Here is a 15,753-nt window from a genome sequence, read left to right as displayed (position 1 = left end):
TGGATTCTTTGGTTCCCAAATGTCCATCCACTTATTATTACTGAGAACCAATGTATTATTATTGAGAATCAGGATGCCTTCTCTCACAATAATACTACAAATCTCTGACCTTTGTTACTTACGAACTGCAAGGTCTGGAAGCCAAGATGTTCATGGCAAGTCCCAGGTGAGGACCATAGGCTATGGACCATATCTATCAGTAAGAAGAGTCTTAGTGCAGAGTTACCTCCTTTGTTCAGCAGGAAAGGATGGCAAATTGGAGGAATTCACATTCAGCAGCCAAGTTTGTTTGACACTGTGAGCCTCTATTTTTTCTACAAAAAGTAAAAAAATTTCGACACCACTTGGAGTCAAAATACCTATGTTTACATATCAACAATAGGACTCACTGCTTGTGTAACTTGGGGATCTCAATGGTAAGTATTGCTCCTAAAACGAGGAAGTTAGTTCAGTGAGATCTAATTCAGGTATTGGATTATTTGTGAGATTTTATTTTATTTTATTATTTTTGAAATGGAGTTTCACTCTTGTCACCCAGGCTACAGTGCAATGGCAGAATCTTGGCTCACTGCAACCTCCACCTCCCTGTTCAAGCGATTCTCCTGCCTTACCCTTCCAAGTAGCTGGGGATTATAGGCACATGCCACCACGCTTGGCTACATTTTGTATTGTTGGTAGAGACAAGGTTTTTCCATGTTGGCCAGGCTGGTCTCAAACTCCTGACCTCAGGTGATCCACGTGCCTCAGCCTCCCAAAGTGGGCGGGGGGAGGTGATTACAGGCATGAGCCACTGCACCTGGTCTCTACAGAATTTAGTGGTTAGCTTTTGAACAACATTTGATACCATGCTTAAATATTTTAAACAATAAGGAATCATTAACCAGCATAAAGCATTGAGAATCATGTGTTTCAGATGCTTGTTTCAGAATGTTTCCTGATGGCAAAGTGATGAGAGATGAGAGGTGAGAGCCTAGGTATCCGAAGACTGGTTACGAGAGTGCTGCAATTATCAGGCTGCAGATGATGAAGCAGAGAACACACTTCGGCATTGAGTGGGTCCAGCATATTCAGAGCAGTTTTCTCTGTGATGTGAGTTCTCTAGAACTCACAGATAGGTCGCCAGAGAGGGACAAAATCATTAAGGAAACTTCCATTCCATGAGATTCGTGCTCTGTAGAATGGATAGTAATTTTGTCTGGGTTTTCTAGGAACTCTATGCATCATAAGAGCTTAAGGGAAGGGAAAGAAAGAGCAGTTATTCAAATGTGATTTATAAATGGTTTCATAGAACAAATCTAGCACTGGTGGAGCATGCATCTAAACGTAGTGCCACCTAGGGGAAGGGAGAGATCCAGATAAAGTCAACTATCCTAAATGTCTCTGGGGGCAAAACAAACTGACCTAGTATGAACACAATCTTTGCTTATGAGTTGGAGGTTATTAAAAATCATACCCACCCACCACTATTCCTGCCGTGGACATATCCAGAAACTGAGATTTAATAATTCCCTTATATAAAAGCCTACTGTTAAAGTGTTAATATGTTATTTGAGTGGTGTCTGGTATTAATCCATTACCACCTATTTGTGAGTAGCAAAATCAATACCATCAAGAAAGGGAAACACCTATGAGAAAATGGGAAACAGGCCAGACCAGTTGGGATGGGGCTGTCTTGAAAAACACTATCAAGAAAACTGAACTGAACCTAGCTAGGATTCCAGAAAAGAAGACCTTTCTCAGTTATGTCATGTATGGTATCAGCATCCTATAGGTACTTGGCATTCCTGTGGTGTGTGCTGTTCCCTCCAAATATAAGCCTATGCTTCTATATACTGGAAATTAACTCTAGAAATGAAACTGTTCTTCTCATTTTTTCTTTTTATTTTTCCTGGTGATTAATTATTGTTCTTTTATGGTTTTTCTCTTAAAATCATCCAGTTGATCTATAAAAATGTATTCAACTTTTTGTGTGGAAACACCCTGAGAAGAACAAAGAGAAGTTTAAATAATGAGGACCAGGATACCTGCAAGTGAGCCAATAGTCATTCTTTCCTTCCTTACTAAGGACAGTTTTATTCAGTTTGAAGTTTGAAGGACAGTTTTATTCAGGGTGAAAATGGACCGACTAAGAATTTATCATTTTCTCTCTCTCCCTGGAAGCTAGAAACATTTATGTAACATAGTTTTGTCCAATCGCATATAATAGAGAGAAAACATTTGAGTTTTTTGAGAAAAAAAAATCTTTGAAGAGAACTAATCCAGCCAGGATATACACTTTTACCTCCTGCTGCTCTTGTGCTTCTTGCCCAGAATATAACTGTGATGCTGGAAGTAGGACAGCCATTTTGTGGTTTCAGGGTGATATGTCTGAGCTAAAAAAAGCAAATTGAAAATATAAAAACCAGGATATCTGATGGCATTGTGGTTCACATTACTAGTCTCATTAAGTGAGACAAATAAAACTCCATAGCAGAAAGAATTAATTAATTTAGGAGACTCATGTTAATGTCTACGTAAGAAGTAATGAGAACAAGACATCTAAGCTTATAGCTGGACATTCATGTCTTCAAGAATTGCAAGTCTTATTGAAGACATCAGAGATAAGTAGATAGTTCTACTTTTGTAAGAGAAATTCTGCAATATTTATGAAACCATGGCATTACATTTCACTGAATTGGCTTGAGTAAATGTTTTTCAAAGGAGGTAACACTTACAGTTACTTGGAGAATGAGAAGTTTTCCAACCAGTCTCGGGGAGATATGAAACAAATAGCTGTGGAGGAAATTCAGGCAGAGAGATGAATCTGTGTAAGAGCACAAAGTCTTACATAAAAGATGGAGAGAGGTGGTTACAAATATTTTGAGGCAACTGGAGTCTTATTTGCACATCAAAATGGTGGGAAGATGAGCCAAGTCAGAGGGCAGGAGCCAGATGTTGAAGGACAGTATAGGCCATGCTTAGGAGTTTGGGCTTCATCCCATAACCAGGATTTGCAAACTGGCAGCCAGCCTAGAATCCCTGCTTGGTTTGGCAAGCACAAAATTTTATGAGTTTTACATTAGAATGTTCTAGGTAAAGAGGGCTCTGTATCCTTGAAAAGTACACATATATAGAAATAAGTGGAAGATAGATACTTCACATGAGAAAAGGCTTCATTTCAGACAAACAGAATATGTACGTGTGTGTGTGTGTGTGTGTGTGTGTGTGTGTATATATGCCAGGAGAAGTGAGAAGTTAAACATCTAATAATAAACTCTAGCAAATATGGGAGGATGTAAGAAATGGTCCTGTTCAAGAGTTCAGAAAGGACAGCAGAGTAGCCAGGGAAAATTTATTTATTTCCAATTAGTATTTAATAAATTGAATTTTACAGATAAAATTTTCAGGATTAAAAAATACAGCTATCTAATCCCTTAAAGTCACTAATATATTGGCATCCCAGTCCAAACAATAAATAATTGATTAGTAATTTAATCAACAATAAATATTTAGGAAGTATTTGCCAAATACAGATATAACTCTCTAAACTTTTCGGAAATCTAATATTATATTTTTGTTTAATAGTCATAACTTCTAAAAATAAGTTGTGGAAACCCTATAGATATTCATTATTATAGTAAGAAATAAGGTAGATAGTAAAAAGGAAAATTAACTATTAAAGAATAACAGATTTAAAATGGTCAATTTACAAGGTAATATTAATAACTTATCAAGTTATGCCAAAATATATTATTTAACCCAAGTAGTTTTAGCATCTTCAATAATGAATACACCATATAAAATGCACAAATAGAAAGCCAGAATATATCCTGTGAGCATTTTTACCAGTGCATTAATGACCTGCTTGAGTTAGTACCTTGGGCTTTGCCCCCAGCCTTAAAATACAGTCAGTTATTACCTGCTCAGATCTATGCCAGCATGTTTTAACTAGACTAAATATACTCTAAAGAGAGGTAAATATTATACTATTTCATTTTCATTCTCAGCTTCTAAAATCACAGCTATTATTCATAATTCAATTGTAGTTTTAAGTACGCTGTAATGTACCTGTAAGTGAAAATCATGTACTTGTGAGAGTGTTTAAGTTTTTTGAATCATAAAATTAGAAATATCAGAGTGTGAAGTGGATTTAAAATATGTTCTTATATATCCTTAAACAGTGTATTATCATTTTTTTTCTTTTTTTCCAAATATAGTTTAGTTATGCCTTCCTTAGGTCATAACTTTTGAGATGACATTAAAATATAGTTTGCAAAATAAACTAAACATAACCGAGATTTAAAAACCAATATTAAAGTATAATAGAAACATACGGTATTTAGGGCAAGTTTCATTGATTTAAGTAATTATTGTCAATTTGTTCATTATTTGAACTAACTCCTCCTCCTTCCTCTTGTTCCATAGCCAAAAAGCAATTTATGCTGTGTTAATTATTCACAGAAATAAAGTATGTGGGAAGGGGGACAATATTTGAAGATTTAAATGGTCAATGCTACTGCTGCATTTCTTGTTCATTCAAAGTAAAACTAGATAATATTTTGTGTAAACAGCACTTTGTTGGCTGGATAGCTGACAAATTACCATAATTTAAGTCTTCATTTGCTTGAAGTTTCAATAAGCTTAGGGTCATTATGAACCATTACCTTGTCATGAATTTTAAAGATAAAATTCATATTGAGGATGATGATGATAATAACATCCATACATATTAGTTTTAATTAAGCAAATAGAATGTGCAAGTACTATATCAAATACTTATTCACAGATTACCTACTTTCATCTTCAAAACAATCCTATACAAAGTAAATGCTATTATCTTGGTTTTGTAGATACTAATAGCCAGTATTTGTTGACTTCTAATTGTGTGTTCAGTTATCAACATCACAATGAAATAGTTACCATTTTCTAGAAAAGAAATTCCAAACTTAGAATGAGAAAGTGATTTACCTACATTTCCATATGTAGTGATATTGGAACCATGACTCACTTGTAATTTAAAACCTCATGTTCTTAACCACAGTGCTGTGATTATCATATGTATTATCAGTGTAAGTAACTGTAGATGCTTTAACAGAGAACCTTTGAATTTCATCAGATTGACAAAATAAAGTTTACATGGTTTACTCATGTTATGTATGATCCAAGATTCAATGCTGTTGGAATGTTGAAATGTTGTCTGTCAGTAATGGAATCTGAGAAACAGACGTAATCAGAGAGAGACGAAAATGTAATAGATTTGGCATAAATAGAACATTTTATCTGCCACACCTTATAAGTAAATCCTGACTTTTCTATGTGAAATTAGAGAACTATTGTGTGATTTTAAGCACAGAATATAAATAAATTTCTATTTTAGAATTATGACTATGGTAATATTACAGAGACTAGACTGAACAGAGTTGAATGGGATAAGAAAATATGAAGCTATTTAGGGAAACCAAATCAGATGAGAAATGATGGGGGCAGGAATAATACAGTGGTTACAGGAATTAAGAGAAGAGGTAGCAAAAGCCTCCAAGAGCAATTTGGAGAATAGATTCAAAAAGACTTATTCAATATTGGGTGTAACCAATTAAGCAGAATGGTCAACAATACTCCTGAGGTCTTAAGTAGGGAGAACAGCATGGATGGTGGTAGGTATTATAATGTAGAGGTGATTTGTCAAATAGGAGTCCTTTGTCTACTTGGGACACATACTGATTGTGCTGCATATGAGTTTGTTTGCATTTTTATAAGAACTTTCTAACAGAAAAATCAAGAAAAATCAGAAGAGAAAAATCAAATAAATGAATCTGGTTTCATTCATTCAATCATTCATTCAACAAATACATTTGGACTGTGCATTATTTGTCAAGCACTGTGCTAGAAATGGTGAGAAATAAAAGACACAATCTCTGGGTTGAGGATATTTAGGTTGAGCAGAAGACAGTTGTTGATATGGTTTGGCTGTATCCCCACCCAAATCTCACCTTGAATTGTAATAATCCCTACATGTCAAGGGTAGGGCCTGGTAGAGATAATTGACTCAGTTTCCCCCATACTCTTTTCTTGGTAGTGTATAAGTCTCACAAGATCTGAGGATTTTATAAATAGGAGTTCCCCTGCATAAGCTCTCTCTTGCCTGCTGCAATGTAAGATGTGACTTTGCTTCTTCTTTCCCTTCCACCATGATTGTGAGGCCTCCCCAGCCATGTGGAACTGTGAGTCCATTAAACCTCTTTCCTTTATAATTTACCCAATCTTGGGTATGTCTTTATTAGCAGCTTGAGAACAGACAAATACAGTTGTGATTCATCTTAATAACTGTCAAATCAAAGCAAATTTGAGATTTTACAGCAACGTATAAAATAGAAACCCAAAAGGGTAGCAAGAGAGTGTCAAAGCTGCATGTTCTCACTTATAAGTGGGTACTAAACCTTGAGTACTCATGAACTTAAAGATGGCAGTAATAGACACTGGGGACTACTAGAGTGGGGTTGGGGATAAGGGTTGAAAAAGTAACTGTTGGATAGTATGCCCATTACCTGGGTAACGGGATCATTAGTATCTCAAGCCTCTGCACTGCACAATATGTTCATGTAACAAACCTACACATGTAACCTCTGAATCTAAAATAAAAGTTGAAATTACTTTTTTAAACTCTTCATAAATGTTGAAAAAGACATAAAAGTTATCTAAGCAAACAAAAAGAGAAGATATGTTTAGCCTTACAGAATTACATGCACGTAGGTTCAGAAAAAAAAATAGAAATGTCGTGATTGAGGATTACAAGAAAGTAAGTATGACCTGAGTAAGGAACTGGAGAAGGATTGGCAAGAAATAGAGCTTATGAGGTAAGATTTGTTATGATATGAAAGATTCTTACAGTGTGTCATAAGCCTTTTAAAGACTTACTAGAAGTTGAAAGTTAAAGTCACAGAAGAATTCTTGGCAGAGAAATGACATAGTCACATTTATGCTTTATAAAGGTAATTCTTACAATGGTGTGAAAAATAGGTTGGATAAAAACAGAACCAGAGGCATGGGATCCTGTCAAGGCACTTTTACAGAAATCTAGCAGAGAAGCCATAGTGGTCTGAAGCAAAGTAGTTGCAGTGAGAATGGAAAGGAACAGAGGAATTCAAGAAGTCTTAAGAGGCAAAATGGATAGAGTCTTATCTCCAATGAAAGTAAAGGCTAAACAAGAGGGAGAAATTGAGGCTAACTTCCAGGTTTATGATTTAGCTAGGTATTTGATGGTGGCAAGAGAGGTATTTAATGTCAAGACAGGAAAAAATGAAAAGATAAGGAGATCTGAGGAGTGAAGAAGAAAGTAAACCTAGTATTTATTATGTGTGTCGATATCTCTGAAGCATTCAAGTAGAGATGTACAGTAGAAAGTTGGATATAATTCTCTAAGTATAATAAAATATGACTCTGAGTTTCATGCATTGTCTATACCTGTCCCTACATAGGTCAGTGCTTTTATGATGCCAAGTTAAGCCTCAGTCTTTTTTTTTTTTTTTTTCCATTTTACTTGATTGGAAGACTCTTACAAGTGACAAGTGAAAATAGGAGAAAAAAGGTTAAGTACAAACCCATCACCCACCATTACTACTTGCTGTCAGTAGTATCATCTTTTTTTTTAAAAGATAATTATTAATTGGAGGAAGCCAACACTTACCTTTTTTATATCTTATCCCTGCTTTGAAAGAAAAGTAACTTGAAAAGAAAAATCTAAGCCAAAAATATGATGACACTTAAGAAAATCCCACCAGTTGCTAATTTATGGTTTACACTGATGACCATATATTTACAATTACAAACTATCATAATTTGAGTTCAAATGTTATACCTTTTCTGAAAGGAAAAGTCAAATAATGAATATAAAAAGTGAATGAATATCAAGTCACAAGCACTGCTATGTAAGACATATTACAAAGACACATTGTAGTTATACAAAATTATGATCTTTATAAAATAAGTTGAATATGAATTCAACCAAAGAAACTATATAATTGCAAAGCAGGGTCTGAAGCAACTAGATTAAATAATGGGGCTTCTTAAATAATAAAATCTTTTTAGAAAACGAAGCTTTCTGAAAACTTTTCCAGAATGTTTTAGTACAGGCTGCATGATTTATACCCATTTATTTAAAAATCCAAATTAAGCAAGGTTGATCAAGGACATTACAAATGAAATTATCTGTGGAAGTATCTAGAAATTTGTTGGTAGGCTCCAGACACATGGATTGGTAGGTTTTCCCCGCATGTGAAGCAGTTTAAATATTTCTTATTATTTTATGTTACTAATTCAAAGCCTAATAGCCATTGCTGGTCATAGCGAGCGTGTGTTCCAATATCTCACAACCTATGCTAACCTCGCAGCTTTCTCCCAAGAGCCCTCCTTGCAAGAACATTGGGAAACTTATCTGACCACCATAAAGCTCTATAAAATCATTAGAGAAAAATTTTTCTTAAGAAAAGTCCAGAAATTTTTGGTAACATGCCTTAGAACATTACTTTCTTTGCCTCTTGGTATGTATAGACATGATATCAATAGTTTCAATGTGTTTCTTTGCTCTTTTATATAAATTGCTTGTCTGAGAAGACTTTTCTTTAGAAATTATGACTTTTTCAGTTCATAGTTCGAAATCATATAATCTCTAAGTGAGCTCTTATATTGGTGATTTAATCAGAAAATGTCTCTACTGAACAAAGTTTTTTTATTAATATGCAAATGAATGCCATAAGGCAGATGACACTTTTTCCCAAACCACATTCAATTAACATACCAATAACTTTAGGTGCTCCTAGTGTAATCAGAATTAGTGTTTTACATGACAGATTTGTTAACACTTCTTAGATTCTAAGATAAAGATTAGATGCTATTATTTTTTACCATGATGCAAATGCAAAACATAGGCTGAAAAAAATAGAAGAAAATAGCCAAAGATGACATAAATATAACTATGTTATAAATGCTCTTATTCAGGCTCCTGAATTGATTACTAAACCAAGGAACCACATAATTACCCTAGATAGGGTATTTAGTATTAAATTTAATAATAGTGACCATCTGTTATGTTATAAGAAAGCACAACAGATGAGAGGGCAAACTGCTCAAACTACTCAGTATCACCTAAAGCAAATTCACATAGTTGAGGCATTTTAAGAGATTACGGTTCAAAATTAAGAATTAACCTCAAGACATTGTCTACAGTCTTCTATGATAAGTGGGAAATGAGTTATTCAGTCTCAGCAGATTACCAATTGATGTTTCTGCTTAAAGTATTATTTACCTGCCATCAGGCAGGTCAGAATCAATATGGAACGAAAGCACTGAAGTCTTTTGTTTTCCCTTCTGTGTGTTGGAAAATGTTTTTATGAAAATCAATTTCTTCAGCAACTACTTATTTTTCACCGATTATATTGTAGCCATTATTATACACGCTAGGACCATAGTGTGAAAAATGTTCTTTTAGTATTCAAATGTAGCTTTTGACATATTGGATATTATTTTAAGAAATATAATTTATAATTTATAATGCACAATGCTATTATAATGGATGTAAAAATGAAGGGTGCTTTTTAAACTACCATCTCTGAATCACTTTATAGGTTTCATCACATAAATTTTTTGACCATTCGAATATATAGATTTCCAGTAGAATGGTAAAGACTTGTGTATATCTGCATGTTTGTGAGTATTTACTATATTCTGAGTAGTATTGACTTTGATGATGATTTCTCCTGGGAAAAAGGCTGGCACCCATTTTCCAGTTCTGGTACTCAATATGAATCTAAGTTATGCAAAAACCTAAGAAGTACTCTACGGAATGTTTCTGAAACTTAGAGTCATCACTGATGCCATTAGTATTAAACGAATCAGGGTAGCTTCTCTGTAATCAAAACAAAGATTTTACATTCATTTGAATGGAAACTTTTTTTTTACTTTGAACATTAGTTTCAAGCAATCTATTCCTGACATAATACAAGGAAAATAATTTACAAGAGGAAGTTGATTTCTTAATTAAATTTAGCACCCCTCATCCTCAGTACACTAATAATTTAAAATTTAATATTTAAAAAATATTACACTTCAGCCAAATGCTTTACATGTAACTATTGTATTATGTTAGGGGATTATTCTTGCCATTCATATGGGTGATATCCAGTATGCTACTCTCCGACAGCAGATCAACAATATAACTTTCAACAGCTCCTGTTAGCTTGATACTATTTGCTGTAATTGCTCTTGGAGAAGTAGCACATTCCCGTAAGACAAGATTGTGCCCTTTTAACATGCACATATTATTTTTAGCTCTAGCAATAGTTTGAAGGGTGTTTTTTACATAAGAAGAAATAATAGAGGAAAGAAAGACAAAATCCCAGAGATATAATATTTACAGTTCTATAGTAACATATTTTTTTTTCTGGTGGGGGAAGGAGCATTAGTGATTTGCCCAATAAAATGAAATGAAATATAAAAGCAAAAGCAAACCAACATACCCTTGCTGGAATACTCCTTCTCTAACAACTGTCATCCTATATCTCAATTTTAAGCCTAACCACATTTTAAAAAATATTATTTTATGTAAGCAAAGCAGCAAATTGAATGGAAGCTTTTGTTTTTCATTTTATTTGACTTCAAAGCAGCATTTGATCTTGCTTATTTATTTCTTTTTTAAAGCACACTCTTCACTTGGCTCCATGACACAACAATTTTCTGGCTTTCCCTCCACTATTCTACCTACTTCTTCTGACTCTTTTGATGACTGTTCTTCCTCCACTGGGCTTTTAATAAAAACTTAGCTGTTCAGTATTTCCCAATATTCTTTTTCGGTACGTAAGAAGAAATAACAGAGGACAACTTTTATTATCAACAGCTTCCTCTATGATTGAAACCTTAAAATCTAATTCTCTGATTAATATTTCTTTTGGGATAGCTCAAATTTACCTAGAATTGAATATTTCCAAAGCAGAGTGTTTTGAAATTCAATTATTAAACTCAATTATTATTAAATTCAGTTATTTAAACTGATTCCTTTTCTGCTGCTTTATTCTAACGAATGGCATCAAGTTTTCAATTTATTAAGAAAGAAACTTTATATATATCTTTATTAACTACCTCTCAGTCTACTCTTAAAATCAAGGCGTCACCAAGTTTTTTTGATTTTATGTCCTAAATTCATCTACTTTTTTTTCATGAACTTCACTCATCCAAGTCCAAAGAATTATCATTTCTTTGGGACACTACAGAGGTCTTGATAGAAACACAGACAGATCAATTGATCAATAAATAGATATATCTAATCCATTCTCCATATTGAACCAATAATTTTACAAGATAATGTAATTATTTTTTTCTCTCTCTCTCTCTAGTTCATCTCTCTCTCCATCTCTCTCTCTCTCTCTCTCTATCTCTCTCTCTCTCTCTCTCTCTCTCTCTCGTACACACACATAAACATACATACACATATTTAACAATTTCTTTATCGTGGTAGGTTAAATTAAAACTCAAAAGTCTTCATTATTTCTCATTCCCCAATAGAGTAGTGAAGTACATTTCCACACCCCTTGACTTTAGTAATAGGGTGTATTTCCTCAGTCATGTGATTTGTCTGGCCATTAGTTGAAGCTGGAAGACAAAGTGATCCATTTCCAAGCCCAGACCTTCAGATGCCTCAGGATTTTTCACCTGCCTTGTAAGTAAGTGCTTTTCCACCCCTTTGGAGAGAACTTGTCCAGGCTAGCCCATGGCCAAAAGGAGAATAAGAGACTTAAGGAACAAAGATAAACTGCCTCTCTCAATCTACTGCTAAGATTTTTGTGCTTGACTGTTACACAGAACAATTGAGAGTATTGGTCAATGATATTTATGGTTTCTTATTTTTCTAAATATAAAGTAAAATAACTTGAATATGTTCAAAAAATCCTGTATAATTTGTCCCTCTACTTCATGTCAAGCCTCATTTGACATCAAGCTCCCTATGTCTTCAATTGCCAAATCAGAGTGGCTTTATTCTAGTTCTGTGAACTCACCAATGATTTCTCAAAGCTCAGAAACTTACACATTATTATATCTCATTTTTTCTTCTTGTTCCTGTCTAGTTAGCTCCATCTTAATCTTCAGAATCTGAACTTAAGTACTACTTTCTCAAGATTAGCTTGATGCAACTACTATTCTACATTTGTGTGTCTTTATAATTGGTTTCCACCATTAAATTAAGTCTTCTGATAATAGAATTATTAAGTTATTGAATAAAGTAATTAATGAGTGAGGTGATCCAAACCAGATGTGAGTCATTTTCAAAGGTCCCAGTAATTGCACACATTTTGACATTTGCTAGCCCAATAGCATCTATTAAGTAATTTTTGCAAATAGTTGTATGTGTATTAAAATAAGTTATAAGTGACATAAAACAAATTTAATAAATGCACTCATGGTGTCTCTTTCTCTTTATAATCTCAAACTGGGAAAAAGTTTAAATTTCTTCATCAACTTCTTTTAAATAGAATAAATCAGTCAAGGTGAGAATCCATTAGCCTTCTTGCTCTGTGCTTCCTTGGTGCCTTCCCATGAGATGCTTTCACTTTCTATCAAAAAAAATATTAACTTAACCTTAAGCATTATTTAATACATTTGTTTAAATAATAGCAGATGTGAGTTATAAATTCACAGCTTTTCTTTTCAGCTGCCAGCCTTGGAAATCAGATCATTTCCTATGCCACTAAATTGGATTTAAAATGTGTTTTCTATACCATGATAGCAATTTTAATTTGGAATTCTGTGCAAAATTGGTATATAGTTGGGATACAATAAATATTATAAGTACCTTTGGTTCAGTTGCTTGTTCATTCATTATTGTGGCTACAGAACTGTCTCCCAGATGGGATTGTAAGCACATTTTAAAGGTAAGAAATTAATTTTATTCATGTGTATATTCTTCCTTTACTTCTAAAATACAGCTTAGTTTTAAACATGCAATGGCTAATCTATATTTATTGAAATGTTAAAACTTATTAGATATAAAGTATTACCTCTTCCACAAGAGGTGCCTTGGCACCAAGGCAAAAAGCTGGAATAATTTTCATTCTCCTCTTTATTACAGAAAGGCATTCTACCCCATTCAACAATTTATCCTTATTTGAAGTCCATATCATAAGATTCTATACCCTCTCTCTCATTTTTATCAAAGTAAATATCCAAATTTCCACACAGTCCCCACTTATCTCAAGAATATATTAATCCCTTTTCCACTATTTTTCAGTTTATCCAAATTCTTATTAATATTCTGAAGAATCTCAATCGTAACATGAAAATTTCAACAGTGTTATCTTAGAGATGCTGTACTTTCTCAAAGAAAACTATCTTTATTTTCACTACAGGAAGAAACTACCAATTTAGGCTTCCAAAAATTAGTAATATCTTTCTCTGGCATTTTCATTTATCTGTATCCATTGAGTTTGCATCACTTTTTCTTCTGTCCTCTGTTCCCTCTGTTTGTTCCAATCATGGCAGCCTATCACACCCTCCTTGTCTTATAGTCCTGTCTATTAATTCTAATTACTTTGATTCACTGTTCCAAATCTTCACTGTCCTGCTTTCTGGATACCTTACCTTATTTAATTTGTTTGTTTCCATCTTGCTAGTTTAAATCCCTGGATAACTTCAATTATCTCTTTAGTTGCTCTTACTCCTGGGATGTTATTATTGACAAAAATAATGAAACTACTATTCTTGCCATTCTACCATAATAGGCAAATGTAGAGTTGTTTGGGGTGCTTGGCTTGATAATGGATTGCTGAATATATGGTACACAAATAAATGTTCAAAGGCAGACTGGAGAGAGATTTGACCAAAAGAGGCTGCTTCCCAAATTTGACAAATAGAGGCTGTGTCTCAATCTGTAGATAATAGGTAATACCTAAAGTTACTAAGAAAAGGAAATCATATTTCTTGACCTGTCCTAGAGATTAAAATGTGTATATTATGGTAACACAAAAACAAGTTATTACAGTTTGAATGTATATTAATATAAAATCAATCGTATAGAGAAAATGAAGATGATAAAAATAGACTTCCTCATAGGTGAAAGCTAAATTTTTAAAGGAACTGCTATGAAAATATTTCTTAACTGTAATACCCAAAACTGATGATTTATACTAATCATGTGTGGGATTCTTTTCAAATACTGAGACCAAGATTCCACCCTAGAGTTTAAGATTCTCTATGTCTGCAGTAGGGATGAGGAATCTCCATTCTTCAGAAACACCACTAATCACTGTGATATATGTGCAGGTCTGAGAATCACTATAGGAAGCAAAATTCAGGTCACCTTTACCCCTCAATATATGGAGTTTTACTTCCTTTTTTCCCACGATCAGTCATTTTAGAAGAAATCTTTAAGCTAGCAGCAGTTTTCTATTTATTGCAATGGAAACCATTTTTCATGGGTTGAAAACACAGTCCTCTATGGGCCACATTTCCCTCAGTCAGAGATATTTTGCATTGTCTTGCTGTCAATCACTCTTTCAGTAGTAATCGCCTATCAATTTTACGTGTCCTGTCCAGTGATTTTTATGGCATTTATGATTTATGTAGCAGGAACTGCTTTCCAGAGCAAGGCATCAGTTTTGAACATTGTTTACAGGACTAAGATCCATCTCAATGCCATGCTAGCAATGATTATCCTGAATGCTATTGAGAAGGAATTTGAACAGCTTGAGATTCGGTGGCAATTCTCCCCATGCAATCATCAGACAAACTCAGCATGTTAGATTTCTTTGCCAAAGGGGTGAAAAAATAAACATCTCAAAGTTGAAGAAAATTTGGTTTATAATTCAAAAACTATTAAATATTTTTCCAGCTTTGTTGAGGTACAGCTGGTAATTAGATTGTATATATTTAAGGTATATAATATGGTGTTTTGGTATAAAATATATGTGAAAATACTTATACACTTGTGGAATAATTTCCACAATCAAACTAATTAACATATCCATCACCTCACATAGTTACCTTTTTGTGCATTTGTGCTGAAAACACTTAAGGTCTACTCTTTGCGAATTTCAATCATCAATATATTATTATTAAACACAGTTACCAGGCTATATTTTAAGATATCAGGAATTTATTCATCTTATAGCTAAAAGTTTATATAATTTGACAAAATCTCTGTTTCTACACTCCCCTGGTCCCTAGCAATCACCATTCTATTCTTTGGTTCTCCAAATTTAACATTTTTAGATTTCACATGTAAATACCATCATGCAAAATCTATAAGACATTATCCTATCAGTCACAAAATGGATTTAGAAGATTGCAATTCATAAGACTTCAGCAATGGTATGAAGTGATTTTCTTCAATAATTCAAATCTAACTTTATTACCAAACCTTAAGTAAAAATGAGCAAACACCTTTGGAATGCAGTTTCAAACCTGAACTCTTAAATAAATTAAAGATTTATTTTGACTGACTCAAAATTTTGTTTGGTCATTAATAATTTGGAAAAACCTGTTTACTTAGATCCAAAAAACAAGTTTCTGAGAAGAAATTCACTTTGTGACATACAAAATTTTGACACATATTTTGACTAATTCGCTCTTGGGCATACTCCCATAATCTCATCTTGAGAATCATTTTAATAGAGCCAGTAAATGCTAAAACATAAATAGTGCAATTAGTTAAAATTCCATATTTTTAGAGCTATCATTTTTCTTTTCCTTTCGCAAAGAGTTAATGTAATCTAGTTTTTAATGTACAATTAG

At 33.5% G+C, this 15,753-nt stretch overlaps 1 long non-coding RNA gene across 1 annotated transcript in view; it reads right to left on the bottom strand.

The window, feature by feature from the left end:
• Window positions 1-815: 815 nt before the first annotated feature.
• Window positions 816-15,753, bottom strand: part of LOC105502699 — a 48,546-nt gene continuing 33,608 nt past the window's right edge. The window contains exons 3-4 of the long non-coding RNA XR_001000387.1: window positions 2,282-2,372; window positions 816-1,229 (exon numbers count right to left, since the gene is read on the bottom strand). This is a non-coding gene — a long non-coding RNA (uncharacterized LOC105502699). The remainder of the gene's footprint in view (window positions 1,230-2,281; window positions 2,373-15,753) is intronic.

The sequence above is a fragment of the Colobus angolensis genome, unplaced genomic scaffold, assembly GCF_000951035.1.
Source record: "Colobus angolensis palliatus isolate OR3802 unplaced genomic scaffold, Cang.pa_1.0 Scaffold80, whole genome shotgun sequence".
Taxonomy (NCBI): domain Eukaryota; kingdom Metazoa; phylum Chordata; class Mammalia; order Primates; family Cercopithecidae; genus Colobus; species Colobus angolensis.
Note: the sequence above shows the minus strand (reverse complement) of the source record. Positions and strands in the feature narration are given on the sequence as shown.